At 44.8% G+C, this 26,597-nt stretch overlaps 2 protein-coding genes and 1 long non-coding RNA gene across 4 annotated transcripts in view; 1 reads left to right on the forward strand and 2 right to left on the reverse strand.

Annotated features, from left to right (window-relative positions):
• rasip1 (Ras interacting protein 1) overlaps nucleotides 1-9,733 on the reverse strand; it is a 47,075-nt gene extending 37,342 nt beyond the window's left edge. The window contains exon 1 of the mRNA XM_051919841.1: nucleotides 9,470-9,733. The gene's annotated coding sequence lies outside the window, so the exon portion shown is untranslated. The remainder of the gene's footprint in view (nucleotides 1-9,469) is intronic.
• Nucleotides 9,734-10,474: 741 nt separating this feature from the next.
• The window catches only part of LOC114666881 (cytochrome c oxidase subunit 6B1), a 30,077-nt gene continuing 13,954 nt past the window's right edge, over nucleotides 10,475-26,597 (forward strand). The window contains exon 1 of one of the 2 annotated variants that reach the window (XM_051919840.1): nucleotides 10,475-10,496. The gene's annotated coding sequence lies outside the window, so the exon portion shown is untranslated. Of the gene's footprint in view, nucleotides 10,497-20,726; nucleotides 20,828-26,597 lie in introns of those variants that run through there. The other variant, XM_028821917.2, reaches the window with a different exon arrangement.
• Nucleotides 12,741-13,240, reverse strand: LOC127526016 (uncharacterized). The gene is made up of 2 exons (XR_007933641.1): nucleotides 13,011-13,240; nucleotides 12,741-12,796 (listed from the first exon to the last, which is right to left on the reverse strand). It is a non-coding gene; the product is annotated as an uncharacterized LOC127526016 (long non-coding RNA).

Below are 26,597 nucleotides of genomic sequence, written 5' to 3' on the forward strand. Positions count from 1 at the left end.
AATGAAAGAAAAACCTCTGCCTTGACCGTCCCAGTCCCAGTGAGGTGCTATACAGACATATTGCTGAGGGGCTCCTTCATACCAACAGGGGGCCTTAGTGGTTTCTTGACACACGTCTGCTGAATAATTTGTTGGCTGAAAGTCCTCAGTGCTATTGTATCACAGAGCGTTTGTGCAGCGTTGTTCATAATGGCACTCAGTTTTATTTTAATTCTCTTCTCCTCTACAACCTCCAGGGGGTCTGGCATGTGTCTCATAACTGAGCCTGCACTTTTAATTAGCATGTTGTTTTGGTGGCCCTTCCTTGATGTGATGTTACTGGCCTAGCACACCACAGCATAGAGAAGAGGACACTATCTAATAGATAGTCAGTTTGATTTCTAGACACTCAAAGTGCTTTACGTAGCCAAGCTGTGTTGACAAAGCCAGAGAAGTCGACATTTGCACAAATGGACTTTTCAAACACAACACACGCCCTGTGTTGACGTGACACACACTTGAATTAATCATATGGTAAGTATACACATATCTGGGGGCATAAACACATACGCACACTCACACCTGCTGTCAAACATCTCAGAGTCACACGCATTGCACACATTTTCACGCTCTGTCAGTTCTGAGCCTAAGCAGGTCTGCACACTTGCACATGAAACTATGTGTGGATGTTTGAGCACAAGACACCCAAACACAGAGAGTAAGCATACGCAGGCCTATTCCAAAGCCTGAACGCGTTGTACTTGACTCCATTGTAAAGGAAGGTGCAGACAGACAGGTGTCCCACCCCTGGTATTTTTTTTTTTTTTTGTTAGGGTGACTGCCTCACAACGCCAAGTGTTCCCCCAACACAATGGGTGGCAGCATCCCTCTGGTGTGGCTCTCATTCTGGACACCCACAGGGCTGCGTGGGAGTTGTAGTTGTGGTGGGCAGCCCTGCTGGGGTGTGTGGGTGCCAGTCAGGAAGGGGTTCTGCCTTACCCAGAAGTGCTTCTAGGGGGGCACACTTGTTAAGCCAGACATACTCCCATGCCCAGGATGAAAGGGAGTGCTTCACCTACTCCCTGAGAAGTCGGAAGGTGAGTCAGGCGATGTTCATCTCGGATGAGTGGAGGAGAAAAGATAAAGCAGGAAATAAATAAAAGAAAAGAATTGATGGCTTGATATCCTGGAAGAAGAAGAACCTGTAAGAAGGAATTGTCTGGAAAAGACACACTACTGGAACCCAGGACTGTCTGTGTGTAGTTGTGTCTGGGGCTTGGGGCTCAGTGACGCCCCTACAGGCCATAGCTTGAAAGTTTTCCCATTTTACGTTAAATCAGCTTTGAGACTCAGTGGATTTAATTTTTTTTTTTTTTTAAGACGCTGATCAATAGAAAAAGACTCTTAGACGTGAATGGAAAAACAGATTTGTGCAAAGTGATGTAAATTAATTACAAATATGAAATAAGGTGTTATTTGTTTAATTGATCTCTTTGTATCTAGATTCTCATAAAGGTCTGATCACGTTTTTGATCACATTTATGCAACAACTGAGAAAATTCTAAAAGGTTCACAAACGTTCATGCACCCCTGTAACCGATCACATTCGTACCCCCCCCCTTTAACATGTCACCCCCCAAATCATCACTGCTGCAGCCAGCTGGTTTGAGAAATCCCAGAATGAGTTCAGTGGAGACCACCTATCCAGGGTTTCACTTTGACTGTCCTCTAAATTCGCCTGAATGTGGAAGGACCAACTTGAGTCGTATCACACAGGTGGGCCCACCGACAAAATGAGGACAAAATAAAATACAACAAGCCGCTCTACGGAAAGCTCCAATCAGGGGACATAGACAAGAAAGCGACTGAATATCCCTTGGAGTCGAGTTCAATCAATCATGAAGAAACGCAAAGGGGATGGCAGAGCAGGAAATCAGCCGTCCACAAAACATCAAGTCAACAAGGAGACCAGTGAGGGAGGCCACCAAAAGACCACTGAAGGAGTTACAAGCTACAGTGGATGAGACTGGAGGGCCTCTACAGAAAACAACGGTACCCCGGAGCTTAACCAGTCCTAACTCTGAGGGTGACGGGCAAAGAAAAAGCACCGAGAGTTTGTCAAAAGGGACATGGGAAACTCTCAAGTCAGCTGGAAGAAAGTTTAATGGTCTGATGAGGCCAAAATGGAGCTTTTTCTGGCCATCAGGTGTAACGCTGTGTTAAACGGCACATTGTCACAAACACCGTGAAGCACCATTGTGGCAGCATCAGGCTAAGGGGACGCCTTTCTGCAGCAGGCCCTGCAAGGCTTATGGGGGCAAATGAATGCACTAAGAAAAGGAGAATTCCTGGACGAAAACCTGAAGAACTGGGCAAGAAACTTGGGAGAAAATTTGATTTCCAGCAAGACAACAACCTCAAGGAGAAGGCCAAAGCTACACAAGGAACGGCTTCAAGACAGCAAAGTGAATGTCCTGGAGGGGCAGAGGTCGAGTCGAGACCTCAATCCAATTGAGGATGTGTGGCGGCTCACTCACGATCTCCATGACACCTAACACAGCTTCAGCAGTTTGTCAAAGAAGAAGAACTGGGGGGGAAATGGCAGTGTTGGGGGGGAAATGTGCAAAGCTGAAGGAGAACAAGAGACCTGAGGACCCTGACTGAAGGCTGTCATGGCTGCCATCCATTAAACGCTGATTCGAAGAAGCTGACCACTTCTGTAATCAATTATTTGGTTGTTTAGATTCCTTTAAGGAGAAATCCTGAAGGAAAACCTAAAGCAGTCGGCAAGAAACCTGGGAGAAGATGGCAAGACAACAACCAAAAGCAGAAAGCCAAAGCTACCCAAGGAATGGCCTCAAGTAACAGCAATGTGAAGATCCTGGAGGGGCAGACACCGAGTCGAGACCTCCATGCAATGGAGGATGTGCGGCGGCTCACTCACGATCCCCATGACACCTGACACAGCTTGGGCAGTTTAGCAAAGAAGAATGAAGAAAAATGGCAGAATGGAGATGTGCAAAGCTGACGGGACAGCAAGAGAGAGACCCGAGCACACTGACTCCAGGCTGGCATGGTTGCCATCTGCTACATACTGACTGGCAGGGGTGAATATTTATGTGATCAGTTAGCCTGTGTTTTATATTTATAATTCATTTAGACCATCTTGAGGAGATCTGTTTTCAATTTGACATTCAAGAATCTAATTCTGTTTATCGGGGTCAAAAAAGCCAAATGAAATCCACTGGGATTCAATATTGTTTAGCAATAAAGTGTGAAAATGTCTTATTTCAAAGGTGGCATCCTATCACAGTACCACGCCTGGAGTCACTGAGCTCTTCAGAATGACCCATGTTGCTTCACAAATGTCTGTAAATGGAGACTCATGGTGAGGTGCTTGATTTTAAACACCTGTGGTAAAGGGGTCTAACTAAAACTCCTGAATTTCAGTAAATAAGAGGGGGGTCCCAATACTTTCGTCCATATAGCGCAGCGTTTGATACCGTTGACCATTCTATTCTACTGCACAGGCTAGAAAATGATATTGGGCTCACAGACACTGTACTCGCTTGGTTTAGTTCTTATTTATCAAATCGATTCCAATACGTACAGAAATGTGCTGACAGGACTCCATCATTATACACAGAAGTTCAATATGGTGTCCCGCAGGGCTCAGTACTGGGACCTTTACTGTTTTCACTTCACATGCTTCCACTGGGATCTCTCATTAGGAAACATCATGTTAATTTTCACTCGTATGCAGATGACACCCAGTTATACCTTTCATTTAGAACAAATGAAGTTTCTTCAATGTTGTCTTTAATTAGTTGTGTTAGTGAATTGAAGGAGTGGATGAATGAGAACTACTTGTCTTTAAATACAGATAAAACAGAGATGTTAATTATTGGAGGGAATAACGCTGATCACAACAATATTTTGTCATCATTTAACTCAGTTGGAATCACCATTCATTTTACTGAATCAGCCCACAATATAGGAGTTCTCTTTTTTGTCATTTAAAGCGTACATTACAAAGTTGTCCAAATCATGTTTCTTAAATCTTAAAAATGTTAGGAAATTAAGGCATTTTCTAAATAAAAAGGATTCTGGGAAAAAATAATTCATGCATTTATTTCTAGTAGGATTGACTACTGCACTGTGGTGTTCACTGGATTTTTAAATTGCTCTTTATACAGCCTCCAGTTAATCCAAAATGCTGCTGCAAAAATTATTACAAGAACAAGAAAATACAAACACATAACTCCAGTTCTTAAATCCTTACACTCTCTCCCGGTTAAGTTTAGGGCAGATTTCAAAATCCTGCTTTTAACATATAAAGTCTTAAATGGCCGAGGTCTGGCTTACTTGTCTGAACTTATCATGACTTACAAACCTGAGCGCACATTAAGATCTCAAGATGCCGGTCTGCTTATGATTCCAAGGATTAATAAAATAACAGTAGGAGGTCAAGCATTTAGTTACAGGACTCCCTAAACTGTGGAGTGGTCTGCCTGCTACTATAAGAGATGCCCCTTTGGTCTCAGCTTTCAAATCCCGGCTGAAGACTCATTACTTCAGGTTAGCACACCCTGACTAGAGCTGCTGATTAACTGTATAGACTGCATCTCTGTTGTCAGTCATTAGCACTAAAACATAAGGAATATGATAGTTAGAATTTGTTACTAACCATCACCTATTCTGGAGGATCGCAGGAATCATTGGGTAGAGGGGTCTTTTCATGGGATTGGCTGGGCCAGCACTGACTAAGCTGTGGAATGGCCAATAGGGGGAGGCAGTTTGATGGCCGAGGTCTACAGGACTTTGATCAAATCATCTACTGTTGGATTATGCTCTGTATTTGTAATATTTCTAGTGCACTATTATATTATATTGATGATTTGTTCTGTTCTGTGTATTGTATTGTATTTACCCCTTTTTGTGAATCCACTGCACACCCAACCTACCTGGAAAGGAGTCTCACTCTGAACTGCCTTTCTCAAGGTTTCTTCCATTTTTTCCCCTACAATGGCTTTTTTTTTGCAAATTTTTCCTTGTCTTCTTAGAGAGTCAAGGCTGGGGGGCTGTCAAAAGGCAGGGCCTGTTAAAGCCCACTGTGGCACTCCTTGTGTAATTTTGGGCTACACAAAAATAAATTGTATTGTATTGTATATAGTGTATATTCACAAATGTGGGCAAACCAAACTGAGTGCCACTATGAACAAAGCTGCACATCCTCTCTGTGACACACCAACACTGACGACTTTCAGCCAGCAATGTGTGTCAAGAAACACTACGGGGGGCTCCTTTTCACCAACAGAATACGCCCGTATAGCGCCTCACTGGGACAGGGACTGCCAAGTCAGACATTTTCTGTCATCAGAGTTTTCTTTTGATTTAGCCATTCTGGTGCATATTTGAGAGGGTTTTGCTACTTGTCATAATATAATAAAAGTTTTTGTTTATGGGTGGAGGCTTCCGTAAATCTGTGAAGTTCTATTTGCCAATCAGAACACAAGCACACACACCTGAATGCCTTCAGCACAAGTTGTCACCCATGCGTGTCTGAGGATCACCTTTTTCTGGTTCTGCGGAGGTAAGCAATACCACCCCAGAGTGAGAGGGGGCGCCGACGCTCACACCGCTTCACTTTTCACTCGCAGTTCTGAGAGGCAGCCCAAGGACAGTCAAGTCAAGTGAAACTTTATTTATAAAGCACGTTTACAACAAGTGCAACTGAACTTAAGTGCTGTGCACGAAAGGGTTCAAATATGTATATACACATCACAGAACTGCAAACATGACCAGCCATTACATAAAAGAGAAACTCCAAACACCCACACATACATACACTGTATTGCCAAAAGTATTGGGACGCCTGCCTTTACACACACATGAACTTTAATGACATCCCATAGGCTTTAATATGGAGTTGGCCCACCCTTTGTAGTTCTAACAGCTTCAGCTCTTCTGGGAAGGCTTTCCACGAGGTGTAGGAGTGTGTATGTTTATGGGAATTTGGGACCAGGAGTGTATTTGTGATGTTGGATGAGAAGGCCTGGCTCACTCACAGTCTCTAATTCATCCCCAAAGGTGTTCTGTCGGGTTGAGGTCAGGGCTCTGTGCAGCCAAACCAAACTTGCTCATCCATTTCCTTATAGACCTTGCTTTGTGCACTGGTGTGCAGTCATGTTGGAACAGGAAGGGGCCATCCTCAAAGTTGAGATCATGAAATTGTCCAAAATGGCTTCGTATGCTGAAGCATTAAGAGTTCCTTTCACCAGAATTAAGGGGCCGAGCCCAACCCCCTGAAAAACAACCCCACACCACAATCCAACTTTCCATTTGGCACAATGCAGTCAGGTGAGTCCCGTTCTCCTGGCCAGACCTGTCCATTGGATTGCGTGATTCGTCACTCCAGAGGACACATCTGCACTGCTCTCAAGTCCCGTGGCGTGTGGTGGGCTTTACACCACTGCATCTGAGGCTTTGGATTGCACTTGGTGATGTCAGGCTTGGCTGCAGCTGCTCGACCATGGAGACCCATTCCATGAAGCTTGCTACGCTACACTGTTCTTGGGCGTTTGGAGGTCTGTAGCTATTGATTCTGCAGAAAGTTGAAGACTTCTGCCCACCTCAACATGTGCTCTCCCCAGTCTGTGATTTGATGTGGCCCACCACTTCGTGGCTGAGCTCCTGTTGTTCCCAATTGCTTCCACTTTGTTGCAATACCACTAACAGTTGACCGTGGAATATTTAGTAGCAAGGATATGTCACAAATGGACTTACTGCACAGGTGGCATCCTATTACGGTACCATACTTGAATTCACTGAGCCCCTGAGAGCGACCCATTCTGTCACAAATGTTTGTAGAAGCCATCTGCATGCCGAGGCGCTCGATGTTATACACCTGTGGCTATGGAAGTGATCGGAACACCTGAATTCAATTATTTGGAGGCGGGGGTCCCAATACTTTTGTCAATATAGTGTCTTTATGATCATGAATGTACATGAGCCAACATATACAAACATAAAGTCAACCTCTTGCTGGGTCAAATGAGAGCAAGAAGAAATAAGATATTAACGATGACTTAAAAATGGCCAATGTCGGGGCAGCCCTAATATAATAAGGCAAGCCATTCCAAAGAAAAGGAGCAGCCCCCCCGCAAAAGCCCAATTCCCCCCATACCCTATCCTGCTTCAGCCTTGACCTCAGCACAACGAAGAGCATCTGGCTAGCAGACCGCAGTCCTCCTGTTGGCGCATACAAGTGAAGACGTTCTGAGACGTAAGATGGGGCTCCTCCATTCAAACTTTTAAAAACAAGTAATGGAACTTTAAAATTGATTCTGAAGCGGGCCGGTGGCCAGTGGAGCGAGGTCAGTATCGGTGAAATAGGGAGATGCTTACGAGAGCCGCTGCATGCTGGACTAATTGTAGGTGTCCTAACAAGGCCTGATCAACACCTACAGTACATACAAAGAACTGCATTGAGAACTCCAAACGAGATGTTGCAAAAGCACGGATGGCCTTTTCCAGATCACTAAAAGAAAGTAAAGCCGTCACCTCAGCTAAACGCCTCAGCCGGAGGAATTCTGCACAAAATGTATCAGTCTGTCGAGTCTGAATGAGCTGTCAAAGATCACATCCAGGTTCCTACCTTGAAGCTTCAGGGTGTATACAGTTTGGGAAGGGGTCCGAGGTCCAACATCAGGGACTCTCAAGGTTTTCCGAGCTTTTGAAGACCAACATCTGGTGCCCGTACCGCCACATTCCGGATAGGACACTATAAAAACGGGCAGTGCCCGGGAGATGGCAGCTCTTTTAAGAACCAACTAGCAATGCAGGCGAAGTTCTCGCTGATGGGATCCCTTTTTTTGCTTTGCTGCGCTTAATTGCCTTACTGGCCAAATTTCAAAAATTGAGTGACTTTGATTTTTTTTTTTGTTTTGGTTAAATGCCCACATTTAAATGGGGTAACCCAACTATTTATGCTGGCCCATTTAGAGTCTGTCCACCAGTCACAAGGTGCCATCGTATGAACACAGGCGTCCGCCCTTGGGAGGGCAAGTCACAGCTGCATATTTCCAGGCCCATACTATACTGTGTTATGCATAATAATCATAATAATGAGAATTCTTTACGGTGATATGGCGCTTTTTCTCATTTCACATAATGAGTGGGGAGCCACTTCAGCCACCACCAGCAAAGTGCCACATCCTCCTGGATGATGCGATGGCAGCCATTTGTACGCCTGCCCGCTCACCACACATGCATGTAAAAAGAGAACTTCTCTGTTGGAAATACCCGCACACTTATACCCATCCACACAGAATGCATGTATAACGTTACATAGCATGTAAATTGGGCACACACTCCACGATGGCCCCCAGCCCTGCTTTCCTCCTTATTCCCAGGCCGTCCCACTCTCTACTTCCTCACATTTTCACACTTGTTCCCTGCACTCCGCTGCTTGATATTGGTATCCCGATGTGAGAGCCGCACCTCAACGACTTAAAAACGAGACCTAAAAAGAGACTCACATCAGCCGCAGAAAGTCAAAAGTACGGTGAGTTAGGCAGGGCAGCTTTAACACCACCCCACATTGTCACTGTCACAGCTCTTAGGCTGGTAAGACCCTCCAACGCTTGACGCTACTGAAGATGAATAGCAGCCTTAAAGAGTTCCAGCTTACTCGCCCTACTTGAATCAGCGCCCTTCATCTACCTGTCAACATAAAGTGCCATCCATTTTGATATTTAAAATCCCGGGTGATTCATCTCGCCCACCCAACCAGATATCAAATCCATTGATTACACAAAGCACATTGGAACATTGCTCACTTTGAAAGGCGCTGTATACACTAAACGTAGACTGACCCTTCCTCCGATTTCACATGAAATGGACCTTCTTGCTTGATGACCCTTCCCACTCGTAGCTAATCTCAGTTATTTGACCCTCCAGGGCTGGGCTGGTAACACCACTTTAAGAGGGGTCCACCAAATCAAAAAACTAATTAAAAGGGTTAGCGGGCCCAGAGGGTCTCACACTGTGGTTATGTTCTTTTCTTTTTTTTTTTTGGCTGAAATCAGCTTGCCAGTTGGGACCACCTATTACAGAGTGCAGAGTATCAAATGTACCAACAGATAGGGAATAAACAAAGAGAGTGGAGCATACGGGCTGGCATAGAAGACACCCTGGCAACTGTGCCCTAAGTCCGTCTGCACGTCGGGCTGCGGCTTCAGACAAGCCAAGCACGCCGGGCCAGCGTTACAACTATGGACCCCCTTAGATCTTCTAAGGCTGACGATGTTTTATTGCAGCTCATGTCTGCTCTCAGACAATAACACCTAGGTGAGGTAACTGATGCCATGCCTGTCAAAGACACCTTCACATGCTGCACACTTAGCGTCGCCCCATTCTCCTCTACTTTTTTTTTATCATTTTTAGTGTTACACACCAACCAAAGAGTCAACCATCGAGTATGACTTACCTGATCTCTGTCCTGTAAGGGTGTCCCACAGGGTCGCACTATCTGGGACAAATTCAGGGGGTGTCCAAAGTTATTTCCAAGCTGCTGGGAGTGCAGTTTCCCCACTCTTGTGCCAGCGTTATTGACCCCCTCAGAATTCACCAGGAAGGTACAGCTTTGATCACCACGCAGGACTCACTGTTGGGATTGTCCGTGTGCAGCTGCAGCCTAAACTGGAAACTCCCACATCCTTCCCTTCCTCTCAGTCCACCTCCCATCCTCCCCCTTTCACATTTTCATCTCAGCCCCATATTCAACCCCCCCACCACCATCACCACCCCTGCCTTGAACCTGGGCATTATGAAGGCTGGTGGTCTGCAGGGGATTATTTTTATTGTACAACACTGGACGTTTGAGAGATGACATCATTTACTGTCCAAACAGGACTACCATCACCAGACCAGCACCCCACCTTTACCAGGCATCACCCTGGCTGCCTCTGGCCTGAACAAGGGGAATCTGCAAAACAAGAACAGACTGTTCAGGGATATTCATTCATAAGAAAAGAAGTGTAAACAAATAATCAAGACAATGAAAGGAAAGTGGGAATGGATAAAGAGGAGACGACTCAAGGTTGAGACACACAAGCCCGATATCAGGAAAGAGCCCAGGACTGGCAGAAACTCTTTATTGTTCCTGAGAGCAGCAATCACAGGAAACAGATCTCGGCGGAAGGAAACTCGGCATTTTTTATGCTTGTATTGGATTTAAAGGGGGGAGCACAGCGCAACAACTGCAGGATAAATCTTTGATCGAATCCCTAAAGGCTGATTTACACTTCCCGCGTGACGTCCGCGCGAATGCAAGGCGAGCGCGCGCTGAGCCAAATAAACACGTTTATACCTGTTGCGGCCCGTTCGATCTGCGCGCGGCTGTGTCTGGTCAATGTCGCATTGTTATCAATGTCACAGCAGAGGATGAGAGACTCTGCTGATGGATGAAGGGCTGTGCCTGCGATTGCCGACTTTAGGTGGGAGAAAAGGACAAGGTGAGAGTTGTCAGATCCATTAACCAAAAGCGGTGAAGGAGGGGCGAGTGAGTGCTGAGGTAACCCACAAGATGAGAAAATGCATTTCAAAGGTTTTGCACGCCTTCCTGACCTGTTGCGTCATATTCATCCCTCATATTCATTTAATCAGTCTCTCCCTGAAATTCACCATTTTGAATACACGGACGCCGCGTCACTCCGAATCGTCGCGTAGTTTGAAATTTTTCCCTGGACAGCGCTCGCTGAGTCGCCCGCGCGCTGCATTTTGGGGGCGTTTTTCTAAATATGACGTCACTTTCTCCGCCCGTTCCTCGCGACCAGCGCATAAACCGGGCGGTGTTTCTTAAAACTACGGGCTGCGACCTAATCCGTGTCTGTGATGGGTCGCCACACGAATGTGTCGTAAAATTGCGGCAGTACGTGAAATAAAATGCTATTATGTGTCACAGTAGCCCTTTCGTTTCTGTGCGTGACACGAAAATAAGAAGTCTTCCCCCACCTCCAATCAGTATGAGAAGACTTGACAGCAGATACACGAATAAGAAAGAAAGAGAAGGGGAAAAATTGACAGACGAGTTTTTAAGGTTCATAAAGACACCGCGACGCACATACAGAATATCAAAATGAAAATAACGGAGGGCGCACAGGAATGGGACGATTTTCAGGGAGTTACAGGGCGAGTAGAATGGGTGGGAGTGTAAATGTATATCAGGCATGTCCAACTCCGATCCTAGAGGGCTACCGTGGCTGCAGGCTTTTCTTCCATCCACTTTTGCAACACTGACCGATTCTGCTGTTAATGGACTGTTTGCCCATCAGTTTAATTGCCTTATTTTTTAAGATGCAGTCCTCCGAATTGCTTCACTTTTTCCTTAAACGACACTCAAACAGAAATGAGAGTTGAAGTGAGCCAATGGCTGCCTTCTAGTCGGAATCGGAATTTGAATTAGGATCAAAATGTATTGGACACATACATTTATACATGTATTAGAAATATGACGTGGTGCGCTTGGTGCTACATACATGATAAGAGAAGGGCACTCTCTGGAGGCTTAGGGACAGACTGTACAGGTGACAGAGGACAACACCACAAAGTGGAATGAATGAAGGTTGTGTCATCTGCAAATTGACATTACATTAGAGATCTTTATTGTCACATGGACTATGACAGCATAGCGATGATGATGTATACATAAAGACAGAAATAAAAAAGCCAGTCGACCATTTTCTAACCCACTTAGTCCTGACCAGGATCGCTGGGGGTACTGGAGCCTGGATTCTGAATACTGGATCCCAGCTAGCATAGGGCACAGTGCAGGAACAAACCCTGGATGGGGCACCATCTACACCCACTCCTCAACCAGACACTCGTCGGGCCAGTTTAGGATCGCCAATTCACCTAACCTGCACGTGTTTGGGCTGTGGGAGGAAAGTGGAGCACCAGGAGGAAAACCACACAGACACAGGGAGAACATGCCAAATCCATACAGCAAGGGCCCGAGACACAAACTCTGGTCTCCTTACCACAAGGCGGCAGAGCTACCACTGCACCACTGTGCCACCCTTAATAAAAAATTACCAAAGATAATAAATATCGTGTCAATTTTTAACCCTCATAATGCAGACCAAGGTTGCGAGGATCTGGAGCCTCTCCCAGCCAGCAAAGAGCACAAGACAGGAAGATAAATTGGCCAGGGTGCCAGTCCATCACACACACAAACACGCACACACATGAATTACTCCATGGGATTATAAAGTTTATCTAATCTAATCCACACACACGGGCCAGTTTAGTGTCACCAATTCACTTCACCTGCATGTCTTTGGACAGTGGGAGAAAATTCACACGGACATGGAGAGAACATGCAAACTCCACACAGGGAAGTCCCAGGATGCAAACCCAGGACTCCATACTGTGAGGCAGCAGTGCTATCACTCTGCCAGTCCTAAATAAATAAATACCGTAAAGAATAAACAGTACACTAGCACACAATTCCATTATTAAATTAGTGTAGCGGCTTTAGAATGGCTGCTGGTGATTTGGAAGAAGACAGACACAGCAATACCCAAATTCTGCCGTTTATTCTACAAAAGCGTCATCCACTTTTTTCTGCAAAAGCGTCCTCCAGCTTTTTTTTTTTTTTTTAATTAACCATATATACACAAATACGATAAATACAAATTTAATAATTGAATATAAACAGCAACAATGAAGGACAATAATTAACGTTGCAACATACCTACAAGACAAGCAGTAAAGGGCACAGTCAGCACATGTAACGTCAGGCGCTCTCTGTCTCCTGTAGCAAGCCAAACAAAATACCAATGAGGTTGGATCTCCGCTAAACCAAACACTTTTAAAATCCACTTCTGCCGACCAAAAGTGACAACAGACCCTCAAAACACATCAACAACCACGTGGTGTGATGTTTCCACTCAGTTTCAGACAGAAAAACACTCATTTAAAACTTGTCAGCTTATACAAGAGACGGAGAGCATTGAGAAGCACCTTACCTGCAAAAGCGTCCTCCAGCTTTTGCCAGGAGTCTGCTGTACGTCACATGTGCGTCCTATGGGTGTTACATTAATTAAAGCCCCCCCCCTGCTACAACAGACAAATAAGAACTATATACAACAGATACAATGATTACATTCACATTAAACAAAATTCACAATATATAAAACAGAAGAATTTCAGTATAAAAAAATATAGTTTTGAGAATGTTCACAATAAAACAAACTAACTCAGCCACATACTCCCTTCTGAACTTCTCAAAACACTGAGGGTCAGGTAATGGCAGAGTTCTGAATAACAGTAACATAACATAACATGTCATTATTTTCTCACAGTACATCACAGTACTCTTATGTGCGACAAAACCGTCTCCCAACCAAAAGGGAAAGTGTCAAAAGGAAGCTGGCCAGACTTCCAATGTTCACTTGCGTAAGAAGGTGCCTTATACACAATCTCATCCTAATGAATAAATGACTGTTACTCCAACATTGAACTTAATTAACAGAATTATACATATTATACACATTGCTAATTAACTTTGAACTATTCCAATAGGATAACTGACGGTTGTTCACAAAAATAAAGTTTTGGCTAACCCACTAACACCACCACTAGCTTGTTTGTTTCTCTGCGTCATGTTCTGAATCAATCTGTTAACTGGTTTTACTATCCTTCCTACTCTTGTTCTGATGTGCCCTACTGTGTTACTTGGTGCTCTATCGTGTATCAAAGTGATCTCAGACATTGATCCTCTGGCTACTTGGTCCTCAGGATGACTGTGGTTCAGTTCTGGCACTTCTGCACCATGCATACTATCCGTTTCACTGTTGTTGGCCCTATTTGTCTCAACCCCAACACTGTGACTCACAGCACATGGTCCAGCATGACTACTTACATCATTACTGTCTGCTTGGGAGTTGTCAGCCTCTGGCACAGCATTGTCAGGGGATACTTCAGGAGGTTCAGATGATGCACATTCTCTTTCTGGAGGAACCCCTGAAGGGGTTGTCTCTGCTACCCAACTGGCAGTACGCTCTATAGGGTCAACTTCTGATCCAGTCACAGAGGCAGTTCTCTCCACATCACACTGGTCCCAACTTGGTTCAGAGCCACTATCAAAGGAAGGCTCCACTTCCTGTTCGATTACCACTGGCAAGAAGCTAGCTTGCAAGATCAAGTTCCTATGAACAATCTTCTCCTGTCCATTAATGGTGTTTTTGATGTGGTATGTATGGCACTTTGAATCTTTAGAGACCACAGTGTACAGTGTAGAGTCCCATCTGTCAGCCAACTTCCTGCGACCACGTTCACCTCTGTTTGCCAAGAGAACTCGATCTCCTTCCTCAATGTCTGCACCTTTTGTCTTCATGTTGTACAAGTCTGCCTGGCGCAGCTGGCTGGAATCAGTGTTGACTTGGGCCAAGATGAGAGCTTCCTTGAGGTCATCCCTCATTCTCCTGACATAGCTATCATAGTCAATGATATCACTGTTCCTCTCCACATTGTGGAACATAACATCCACCGGCAGTCTAGGGACCCGCCCATACATCAGGTAGAAGGGAGCATACCCAGTTGACTCATGAGCTGTACAGTTATATGCGAAAGTCAATGTCTGCAGCATTTGCGGCCATTTAATCTTATCCCTGGGCGGTAAGGCTCTGATCATGTTCCCTAAGGTTCTGTTGAACCTCTCAGTGTGGCCATTCCCCATTGGGTGATAAGGTGTTGTTCTGGACTTTTTCACGCCTGCAATCTGTAAAAGCTCCTGGATCAGTTGGCTCTCGAAACTCGCCCCTTGGTCTGAATGGATCCTCTGGGGGAATCCATAGACACAAAAATATCTATCCCAGAGCTGGCGCGCAACTTGTTTTGCTGACTGGTCTGAGCAGCAGAAAGCATGGGCCATCTTGGTGAAGTGGTCTGTCACCACCAATACATTCACACTCCTTCCTCTGGAGTCCTCTGCAGACCAAAAGTCCAGACAAACCAGCTCAAGGGGGTATGTAGTCTTGATACTTTCGAGTGGGGCTCTCCCCTCTGGCTCCAGTGTCTTGCTGACTACGCAGCGTTTGCAGCATTTGACATAGTCTCGGACGTCGTGCTCCATTGTACTCCAGAAAAATCTCTGCCTTGCCAGGTACAGTGTCCTACTCTGACCCTGATGACCGGCATCATCGTGGACACCACGAAGAACATGTGTGACTAGGGAGGAAGGTGTCATATACTGGTGGCGCTTCTTCCCAGTCACTGAGTCTTTACATACCCTGTACAGGATATCATCAAGCATTTTCAGTTTCTCCCATTGTTTCAGAGTCTTAAGAACCTTCAGCGATAGTACAGCCCTTTCTCTCCTTGATGGCCGCCTCCCTCGGGTGACAAATGGGATGACCTGGGACAATATAGCATCTCTCCTTTGCTCATCCTGGAGCTCTTGGAGTGAGAAGACAGGCAAGGCATCTTGGCCAGGTGGGATTAGCTGTTCCAGGTCTTGAGCCAACCAAGTGACCACCCTCTGGTTGGCTCCTTGGTCCCATTCCATATGACCTGAAAGGACCGCAGACACTTCACCGCTTGTCATAGAGCAGTGTCTAAGGCTCTCAGGTGGGAATGAGCACTTGATACTCTGGTTGCTAGCACTGACTCTAAATGCCTCCTGGACCATGCCCTCTCTAACCTGCTCCGACTCCTCTAACAGTGCTTTGTACGGCTCTTTAATGAGCCTCTGGCAAACACGATTTTGGACAAAGGGCTGCCTGCTTAGGGCGTCTGCAACAATGTTCTTACTACCAGAGATGTACTTGATGCTGAAGTTGTATGGGGACAATTTTGCTACCCATCTCTGCTCGCACGCGTCGAGTTTGGGCTTTGTGAGGATGTAGGTTAGCGGATTGTTGTCGGTCCAGACGGTGAAGTTGTGTCCCTTTAGCCAATGGCTAAATTTATCACAAACAGACCATTTCAGTGCCAGAAACTCTAGACGGTACGCTGGATAGTTGCTCTGAGCACGGGTGAGAGCCTTGCTGGCAAAGGCAATGGGGCGTGCCTTACTCTCACCCTCTTGGACCTGAGATAGCACAGCACCTAATCCATCCTGCGAGGCATCTGTGGACAAGATGAATGGTCGACTGAAATCAGGGTGTGCAAGGACAACAGAGTCTAAGAGAGTAGATTTTAACTGTTCAAATGAGTCACGCTGCTCTTGCCTCCAGTCACTTGGATGTAATTTCCTGAACGAAGCAGCACCTCGTGCATTCCCTTTCCTCCCCTTAGGTGCAGCAGTCAGGGCGAACAAGGATTTAGCTATACTGGAACAATCTTGGATGAACTGCTGATAGTACATGACCATGCCCAAGAATGACCTGATCTTCTTCTGTGATGGCGTTAAGCCATCCTCCATCATAAGGTCAGCCTCTGTCATAGCAGCGATAGCTTTGACCTTGTCAGGGTCAGTTGAGACACCACTTTCATCCACAACATGCCCCAAGAACCTCACAGTTCTTCTGAGTAGCTGGCATTTTTTGGGGGCCAGTTTCAGTCCATGAGCATGGAGCCTGCTGAAGACCATCTCCAGCCTCTTGAGGGCTTCAGCCTCATTGGGTGCATACACTAGCACATCATCCAAGTAACAGAGCATCGTCAGGAAGTTCTGGTCACCAAAAATACCCATCATGAGGCGCATGAAGCTTGCAGGGCTATTACAGAGGCCCTGCGGGAGCCTGTTAAACTCATACAGCCCCATGGGTGTGGTGAAAGCTGTAAGTTTTTTGTGTTCCTCTGCCATTGCGATGTTATAAAAGCCAGAGGTAAGGTCCATGGCACTAAAGATGGCACTCCCTCCCAGAGCTGCGAGACAGTCAGACTGGTGTGGCAAGGGATGTGCGTCCTTGACTGTGCGCATGTTCAGCCAGCGATAATCCACACATATCCTGAGATCACCATTCTTCTTCCAAACAAGCACTAGTGGGGAGGCCCACTCACTGTTAGACTTGCGGATGATCTCAAGCTCTTCCATCTCTGTGAGCGCTTGACGGAGCTTATGATATTGCCCTGGTGGGACACGTCGATATGGATGTCTGAAGGGTCGATCATCAGACAGATGGATGTGGTGAACAAAGTCTTTAGCCATCCCACAGTCAAGCTTACTCTTTGAGAACACATCCTCATACTTTTGCACCAGCTGCAGCAACTGAGATTTCCAGTGGTGGGACACCTCACAGGAGTCAATATCCAGATCTTCCAACCCCAGCTTATGTAGGCTATCATGAAAACTGGGACAAGGAGGGCAGCCTGGCTTGCTGACCACTTCATCACACAGCGTCTGACTCTGCAGCTCAAGCTCCTCAGCTGGTGTCTGTCCAGTGGTCACATCCAAATCTTCAACAGCAATGCAGGGTGACACATTTGCAACCTTGGTGTTGCGCTTTAAGATGATAGGTTTGTCAGAGGTATTCAAAATCCTTATTGGGACCCACTTATCACCACTCATGGAGCACACCGACCTGCAGACAATGATGATTTTCTTGTGAGTTTGTGCCTTAGATGGTTCGATCAAAATGGCACTGCCCTCAGAAAGAGGTGAGGCTGCAGGTAATTTGGCCCAAACCAGGTGTTCTTGTTTAGGGAGAAGAGTCACTGCCTGTGCCAACCTGGCGGTTCCAATAGCATCTGGGATTGTTTCACCTCTCCACCTGTTAATGCCAGACAGCATATTAAGAAACTGCATTATTTCAGGTGCTTTAGTGGACTCAGGTTTGCTTACAACTTGCCAGAACTGGGGAGACTGCTTGAACCACTTTAGAAGGTGCTTTATAACATTTGTGCCCAGGATAAGCTGGTCTTTTTGCCCAGGGATCACCAAGGCAGGCACACTGAATGCACATCCATACACCTCCATCCTTAAATTGTAAATGCACTTGGGCCTAACCTGAACTCCACCACAGCCAATGAGCACAACATCAGTCTGGATATTGTCAGTCTCCAGTGCCAATCCAGCATTCTTTAGCACCTGCTCAGCCTCTGCATTAATGGTGCAAGCCATAGAGCCGGTGTCGAGCAACGCTTGTAGTGAGACTTTATCACCCACCTGTGCACTGGTATAAAACAGACTGTCAGCTTTATCAAGTCTAATTATGTTCTGAAACAGTACAGTACTTCCAGGTGGGGCAGATTTCAGGCACTTTGTATACACAAACTGCACATCTTCATCAAGGTTGAGGGCTTCAACATTTTTACTCACACTGTCCCCTCCTGAGTGTGAGCAACTTAGTTTCCCTGATCAGATGAGCTAACATTCTGTGCAATAACGGCTTTGGGGCAGTCTCTCCGCTGATGCCCTATTTCTAGACAGGTTAGACATCTCCTCTCTCGCATACAATGTGTTCGTGTTGAGTGAGAGGCGTCCCCGCAGACTTGGCATGGAGGGAAACGTGCTGGGGTTGAAGCCTGTGGTCTAGCTGTAGCGTGAACAGGCTGGCTGGTGCGCTCTAACACTCTCTCCAGCATACTTAGCACACGTTCCAGAGCACTTGGCTCTGAAATGACTGCCTCACTTGACTTGGTTGGATTAGGCGGGATGCACCTGGCTGTGTTCACATGAGCACATACAACTTCAGGTTCTGGCACACTGCTACTTGTTACGGCAGTGGCCACTTGTATAGCATGTGACTTCATCATGTCTGCACCTGATCTTTTAGCTCGGCATTCTCGCTGATGCTCATCTATAGCCTCTTGCACCTCTGTAATTGACCACTTGCTTGTAGGCTTACACTTGAAAACACATGCGAGACTACGGTCAGGACAGTTTCGGATGAACATCATGGCTATTTCTGCATCCATATTCTCTAATTTACTACCCTGACGTCCCAAGTGCCTATTGGCCACTTCAGCAGCTGTGTTCAACCTGACCCAGTAATCTATTGGCGTTTCTGTTGCTATTGGTTGGGTGGCATAGAAATCGGCCAGTGGTAGACATGAAGCAGGGCTCTCACTAAAGTAGCGTCTCAATATAACATAGATTGTCTCAGGGTTAACAGTAGCACCAGGTGAGGGGTTGCTTTTCAGTCCCACTTTGACTATACTTTTTGCCTTACCAAGGAGGTGGTTCAGGACCTCATCTCCCTGCTCATGACTTGGAAGGCCTTTTTTATGCAGGTACACCGCCATCAGCTCAATCCACTCCTGAATGGAGTATCTGTCTGCACCATCGCCACGATACATCGGGGGCTCTTTGATATCCGGCCTCACTACTAAGTTCACTTTGGACAAGTTTAGAGTTGTGTCAGGTGGTTCAACCCTAGCTGACTCAGCTGATGGAGGCTGACTTGGAGTGAATGGGTGCTGACTAGCCAGCAAATAGCTGGCTATGGATTCACCTATCTGGCTCCCCAACTCACCAATTAACACACGTAACTGTTGTACAGTGTTGTCATTTGTAACATTGAGTCGAGAATTGAGGTTCAAGGACAGGTATGTCATTTACGCTTTCTGATTCAAATGGTTCATTTAAATCATAGGTTAGCACTGGGGTCCTACCAACTTCTCCATCTATATTAAACAAACCCCTCCCCCTGCCTGAAAGTTGTGTAGAAATATTAAAGGTATGTTGACCTCTGCCTGCCATATCTCACACAGGAACAAAACAGTTACAATAACAGTGAGCAAGAACTATTAAGCAGTTTACATTAAATATTTCAACTTATGTCACTAACTCTTAACATGAACTTATATTAACCACAGTTGCGCTTATGCAAAACACCAAAAACCATCTCAGCAGCTACAAAAAGATCCACACTTCCACCAACTTGATATCCCACGATGTCACGAGCACACAGCTTGACCTCGGCGATCGGCGGTAGCTGATCAGTGGATCCGGGTCACGGCACCAGTTTTATGTAGCGGCTTTAGAATGGCTGCTGGTGATTTGGAAGAAGACAGACACAGCAATACCCAAATTCTGCCGTTTATTCTACAAAAGCGTCATCCACTTTTTTCTGCAAAAGCGTCCTCCAGCTTTTTTTTTTTTTTAATTAACCATATATACACAAATACGATAAATACAAATTTAATAATTGAATATAAACAGCAACAATGAAGGACAATAATGAACGTTGCAACATACCTACAAGACAAGCAGTAAAGGGCACAGTCAGCACATGTAACGTCAGGCGCTCTCTGTCTCCTGTAGCAAGCCAAACAAAATACCAATGAGGTTGGATCTCCACTAAACCAAACACTTTTAAAATCCACTTCTGCCGACCAAAAGTGACAACAGACCCTCAAAACACATCAACAACCACGTGGTGTGATGTTTCCACTCAGTTTCAGACAGAAAAACACTCATTTAAAACTTGTCAGCTTATGCAAGAGACGGAGAGCATTGAGAAGCACCTTACCTGCAAAAGCGTCCTCCAGCTTTTGCCAGGAGCCTGCTGTACGTCACATGTGCGTCCTATGGGTGTTACATTAATTAAAGCCCCCCCCTGCTACAACAGACAAATAAGAACTATATACAACAGATACAATGATTACATTCACATTAAACAAAATTCACAATATATAAAACAGAAGAATTTCAGTATAAAAAAATATAGTTTTGAGAATGTTCACAATAAAACAAACTAACTCAGCCACATTAGCAATACTGTAATCCCTGTTGCCAGTGTCTAGTGTATATTCAGTGTATACAGCAGAGTATAGCGACACACTTTGAAGCCTCAGCCAGCCGCTCCACGCAGTATCCCGGCATTCTCAGCCCTCACCCAGAATGCTTTGCGTGGGAACGTCCGCTTCTCGAGAAGACCGGCGGCAGCATCGCTAGGTAGGCTGTGAGGGGTGGGTTGCGCGACACCTGGGCGCTTCATATTAAGTTGATAAAATGTAGAAAAAATGTTTTGTAAGAGGGTCGCCGTGACAGCACAATTCCAAATGCGCGTTTTTCATGTAGAAAACTAGAAAGAAGAGGGGCTGTCCTGCGAGTGGAAAGCTTGTGGAGGGGCGAGGTCAGCTTTCCGTTAGGTCTAAACTGCACGGCTGGTGTTTCCATTAAGTGGATAATTAAGGCGCAGGCGATGGGCTTTCATGGAGGCAAGAAACAGACCTGTTTTCTCCTGTGTGTACGTGTGGAGAACGAGTCATAGAAGGCCACTGTAACATTTGCGTGTATTCATCAAAGTCATGTAACTGTTCTTTTTACTGCAGGATATTATCGGTTTAGTCGATCTTGTATGCACGTAGTGCTGCCAATATTCCTCGATAAGGTAAGTGCATTTCATAAAGAAACGTGTTATAACAGCGGACGAAACTCAAGTACAGGCGTTCCCAGGTTCTGTCTTGGGGTACCAGATTGGCTGTGTGTATTTATTTATAAAGCACTTTAAAAACAACATCAAAGCTGACCAAAGTGTTGTACAACAAAACCCAACATATCAGACATACAATAACCAAAGGGTAAAAGAAACAGAAACACTTAAGAGCTGAAGAAAATCATAACACATTTATTAATTTATAATAATTTATTCTTGCCACTTTCACACGCAAATGGTTCAGTCCTAATTCCATTAAATGATTTTTACTAATTGTATCCAAATACTGACGATTAGTGATGAGCAGTACAGACAACGGGTGCAAATGACACTGAATACTAACAGCAAGCAGCTACTTCAGTATACAATTCACTTGTGAATTAAATACTAAGACCAGGCTTAAATGACCAGAACACAATAAAAGAGCAAAATCTTAAAAAGCACACAAATGCATGCTATGTTCCCCTAAAAAAGATAGCAAACCCATTTTGTAAATTCTTTATTGACACAAAAAACAGAAACTGGGAAATAAATGTTTAATAAAGGCAGAAAGCAGAAGATGGATGCAATGAACACCTACAGTTATGGTGGACTGAACTTGAGGACGGCTTAATTACGTCTTTTATTACTAATTAGCACACAAATTAATGGAAAATCGAAGCTGTAGTTTTTCTAACAGGCAGTCTCATTTGCACCCGTGTGTGCATTGCTCATTGCCTTTAAGTACAATTTAAGTAGCAAACTCCACAGAAATAAAATGAATTGAAATAAAAACGGTAAAACAAAGTGCATAAAAGTACAACAACAACAAAAAAAGAAAACCACATCTGAATTTCTTCTAAATGTAGATATCATACGAGAGCCTAGACCAGGCATTCCCAAACTCGGTCTTGGGGACCCACTGTGGCTGCAGGTTTTTGTTCCCACCAGATTCATAATCTGATAGCACTGATCAAATTTAATTAGCTAGTATATTTTTTTCCTCTTCTTGTATTCTACATTCAGAAAAGCACCACAGCATGATGTTTACAATTATATGACATTTAGAAATATTTGTTTTTGCTATAGATTTAAATGCTTAACTCTCTTTTTTTGATTTCATTATATATCACCCTTTTCCTTTGCAGTGTGCCCCTTTCATTGTATCTTAATAATGACAATTAAAAATGAGCAGAGCAGACAAACACTGAATCATGAAAGGCCGCAACTACTTCGGCGTCAGTCCCACTGATTAGAAAATAATGAATTAATTAAACAGTTAGAACACCTGGAAAAATAGAATGGAAAACAAGATGAAAATGTTAGAAAGAAAGAAAAACACATTTTTCCCATATAACTGCCTAGTACATTTTAATATATATACATACACATATATACAGTGGGTATAGAAAAATGCTTTACAGTCTTAAATGAAAACACACAAACCAATATTTTTTCCAGCTTTGCTTACTCAATGCAACCTCTAACATCCAAGTGAAAGATATCACAGCTACAGTTCAGAAAAATTATAAAAAATCAAAAACAAGACCTACTGAGATTAATAAAGGACCCCCCCCCCAATGTTAATGTCATTTTGTTGAACCCCCTTTTGCTTTAATGACAGCCTTGAGTCTGTTGGGATTCTTCTCTATCAGCTTTGCACACCTAGATTGAGCCCACTCAATATTTGCCCCCTGCTCTTCTTTACAGAACTGTTCAAGTTCGCTCACATTGGATGGTGAGCGTTGGTGGTCTGCAATCTTTAACTCTTTCCTCAGATTTTCAGTGTGATTTAGGTCTGGGCTCTGACTGGCCACACCAGGACATTCACTTTTTTCTCCTTCAGCCACTTTGTGGTCCATTTTGCTGTGTGCTTCGGCTCGTCATCGTGTTGAAAGGTGAACATTCTGCCCATCTTCAGCTTTCTGGCAGAGGGTAGCAGGTTTTCCTAAAGAATTTGACAGTATTTTGCCCAATCCATTTTTCCTTGTAAGTGCTGGGGGGAAGAAGACCAGGGACACCCGGAGTGTTTCTGGGTGCGCAGCCGGTACTTCCGCCACACTGGGGAGTGCCGGCGGAAACTAATCGGGAGGCACCTGGAGCACGTCCGGGTGATTATAAAAGGGGCCGCCTCCCTCCATTCGAAGGCTGGAGTCGGGAGCGGAGTAGACAAAGTCTTGGAGGAGAGGAGTGGAGGTGGCCTGAAGAGAAGAGAAAGGCATTGTGAGGCCTGGACTTTGGGGGAGTTTTGGGGTTGTGTGTGCACTGTAAATATTGTAAATATGATTAAACGTGTTGGTTGGTGAACCATCGGTGTCCGCCTGTCGGTGTCCAGGCCATGCTCCACAATATATGTGTGTATATATATATATATATATATATATATATATATATATGTGTGTGTGTGTATATACACACTGCGGTGGATTGGCACCCTGCCCGGGATTGGTTCCTGCCTTGCGCCCTGTGTTGGCTGGGATTGGCTCCAGCAGACCCCCGTGACCCTGTGTTCGGATTCAGCGGGTTAGAAAATGGATGGATGGATATATACACACACAAGGGTCTCTGCTCCCTGCTCGCTTCGCTCGCCCACCCCCGGGATTGGTTAACCGGATATACAATTAAAAGGGATTGTTATTTTCATGGGAATTGTTACATATCCGTTATTTTCACTTTTACTTTAAAACTTTTGTAAAAACAATACTTGTCGTTTATTTCCGGCCCTGGGCGTGGTTACATGTCTTTCTTACAGGACGTATAACGCTGCTCGCATTGTGAAGGGGATGCGGCTGAACTCGCGCTAAGGAGATGCCGTTGGATCATTTGTTGTCTTTCTGCTGCTTCTGTCGCGCTGCCCGTCAATCATTTTAAAGCCTGTACAGCCGCTGTCCTTTTGCCACTTCGTGTCTGTGCCGCTCACGTTGTGGGGGGGAAGGGGGAGGCTGAACACATGCTAAGGAGAAGCAGTCGGCTCATCTGTTGGCTTTCTACTGCTGGTGAGCTTTTTAGCCTGGGACGAGATGTGACTTTTTCAGAGAGATATTTTCACATCCCATGAGATGAGACTTTGTGCCAAGAGATTTACCCATGGGCGGCACGATGGCGCAGTGGGTAGCGCTGCTACCTCGCAGTTAGGAGACCCAGGTTTGCTTCCCGGGTCCTCCCTGCGTGGAGTTTGCATATTCTCCCCATGTCTGCGTGGGTTTCCTCCAGGCGCTCCGGTTTCCTCCCACAGTCCAAAGACATGCAGGTTAGGTGGATTGGCAATTCTAAATTGGCCCTAGTGTGTGCTTGGTGTGTGGGTGTGTTTGTGTGTGTCCTGCGGTGGGTCGGCACCCTGCCTGGGATTGGTTCCTGCCTTGTGCCCTGTGTTGGCTGGGATTGGCTCCAGCAGACCCCTGTGTTCGGATTCAGCGGGTTGGAAAATGGATGGATGGATGGATTTACTCATGCCCAGGGCCAGCAATAAATGAGAAAGAGTAGATGACAAAGTACAATGTCGTAAAGAATTCAAAAACGTTGGCATGATACACATGCAGAGCAGGTTAGATATAATGGAAGTCCCAAATTTCAAAAGTCTCAAAAAAATGATAGTAAAGATCGCATTAGCGCTAACAAACGAAAATTATTACTCGGTGAAATAACGGAGCAGCGAAAAGAGATCGAATATATTGTACAGATTTAAACTGTTCCTTGATAACCCTTCGGGATGAAATTCTTCAATAAGATTTGGACGTAAATATGTCTTCTTTAATTGGGAACTTAAAGTGAGGAAAACATTAAAATGTATAAGAGCTGAGAGCGCAGGAAGTGTGTCTGACAAAGGCATTCACACCAATGAGAGTTGAGCGGACTGTGGGCGTGGTTGAATATGGTTGAGAGGAGGGCGGGACTAGAAAAAAAATCTCAAGGCAAAAGTCTCGTCTTGCAGGACTTGAAAAATCTCTCTTCCAAAAAGTCTCGTCGCGTCAAAGGATTTTTTTCATATAATAGAGAGAAAAAAATTCCCTAAATCCTGTTTATGGCTTGCCATTCTGGGAGTATTGACTGTTGTTTGATGGGAGCAAGCTGCAATACAACAAAATGTAAGAAAAGTGAAGGTGTCTGAATGCATTCTGAACACACTGTGCGTGTTTGTTTGTGTGTGCGTGTGTGTGTGTTTTTTTTTAAGCCCAGTATGAGCGCACTCTGAAATGGATCCATCTGTAAAGCCAATAATGAACAGTTCATTTAGATTTTTTGTCTGATGCCTGTTAATGTCTTGAAGATATCTGTAATTGGAGATGACATATCCAGGTTACGTGACTTCACAGACTTCACAAAGTGAAAAAAGTGTGTGGGGGGGGGGGGGGGGGGGGGGACTGGACGAACTTAGTAGTGCTGAATCATAAGAATGATCCCCAATTATTCAGAAGCAGAGCTCAATGACTGACCCAAAGGGCCTCAGCGGTGGCAGCAGCAGCTCCACTCAGGAGAACATGCACCGCTCAGACAGTGAAGTCTTCTTAGCTAAAGTCTCAGCCTCCAGCGCTTGTTTCATGTATGTGTAGGAGACCTCCAGCTACAAATAGGCTGTGCAGTAAAGTAATGAGGAGCAAAACCCTTTATTTACAGCGTTATGTGTGAGGAGGAGTGATGTAACATTGGCACTAAACACGCAACGCAGAAGTCTGTACAGTTATTAAGAACGGGGACAAGTTATTGTACTTCTTTGTTGGAGTTATGAGCCGTGCTGCTTTATTTTGAATTAACTGTCGAAAAGTACATGAGATTTGAACAGTATGAACAAAAAGCACCACATTAGTCAGCTCTTTTTATTAAAATGAATAATCTCACTTTTTAAGATCCGGCAACTTACAAAACTGCTTTAATGGTACAGTCTGTCTACACTGGTAAAAGATCAATGAGATGTGACGACCGTCGGTTACACCAGAGCTGACTTCTACTATCCCAGAGGGACATTTGTCAAAAGTAATACCTTCATTTCAGGCATATTTTTCGATGTGGTGAGAAGTTAAGAAAAATGACCCCTTTTATCGGCTAACTAGAAAGATTACAATGTGATGCAGGCTTTCAAGGCAAGTTGTAACTGAAGTTAAAGGCATTTGATTTGAGTAATCAGTGTTTCCTTACTAGTGAGAGTTTAAGAAAAACTTTTTTTCCAGATTTAAATGCAAACATTTTTCAGTGATCTGCTGTTTCACCTCAATAAAGCATTAATTAACCTACTTAACGTTACTTTTTTTTCTCAAAAAAAAAAAAAAAAAGGTAAAAAGCGTTGCATTTTTTGGGTTGAAAAATGACATT

Source organism: Erpetoichthys calabaricus, chromosome 16 (assembly GCF_900747795.2).
Source record: "Erpetoichthys calabaricus chromosome 16, fErpCal1.3, whole genome shotgun sequence".
NCBI classification, from domain to species: Eukaryota; Metazoa; Chordata; class Cladistia; order Polypteriformes; family Polypteridae; genus Erpetoichthys; species Erpetoichthys calabaricus.